Source organism: Eulemur rufifrons, chromosome 19 (genome assembly GCF_041146395.1).
Source record: "Eulemur rufifrons isolate Redbay chromosome 19, OSU_ERuf_1, whole genome shotgun sequence".
Taxonomy (NCBI): domain Eukaryota; kingdom Metazoa; phylum Chordata; class Mammalia; order Primates; family Lemuridae; genus Eulemur; species Eulemur rufifrons.
This window is the reverse complement of record NC_091001.1, coordinates 28839130-28839964: the sequence shown is the minus strand read 5'-3', so window position 1 is coordinate 28839964 and position 835 is coordinate 28839130.

Genomic DNA, 835 nt, shown 5'->3' with positions numbered 1-835 from the left:
CCTGAAAGGCAACCACTTTTATCTCTTACTAAATGTTAGCACTTTTACAATGTGACATTATTTACCTTCTTTAGCACACAACGTTGTTCTTCATTTTTCAGTTTAAGACATCATTGGCCTCCTAAAATAATTGTGTGTTTCCTTTCAGACACACCCCAAACATGCACACACACACTCCAACCAGGGTGTTCACTTTATGAATAATCCATCATGCTGATGATTATTGCCTGTGTACTTTTCTGTATGTTTTATACCACACTAATAAAGTTTATCTTGAAAAATGGAAAACAAAACAGTGCTTGCTTCAATAATAGGATAAGAAAGAAGACCATGGGAAGAAGTGCCAGCATAGAATCAGAGAAGAGATTTTCCATGGTAACTGAATCTATGGAGTTATTTGGGGAAAAAAAAAAAAAAAAACTTTTTGTGTAATGTAATGCACACAAATAAAATCAATTCATCAGTTCACACTGAGTCATTTTAAAATTTGTCAAGAAATAGAAAATTGTTGAAAGTAGGGACTCAACAGTTACCTGTACACTCATGTTCATAGTAGCATTATTCACAATAGCCAAAAGGTGGAAGGAACCCAAGTGTGCATGAATAGGTGAATGGATAAGCAAAATGGTATACTACATGCAACAGAATATTACTCAGCCTTAAAAAGGAAGGAAATTCTGACACTACAACATGAATGAATCTTGAAGACATTATACTAAGTGACATAGTCACAGAAGAATAAACACTGTATGATTCCATCATTTGGCATACCTAGAGTAGCTAAATTCATAGAGAACAGGAAGTAGAATTGTGGTTGCCAGGGCTGGGGGAAGTG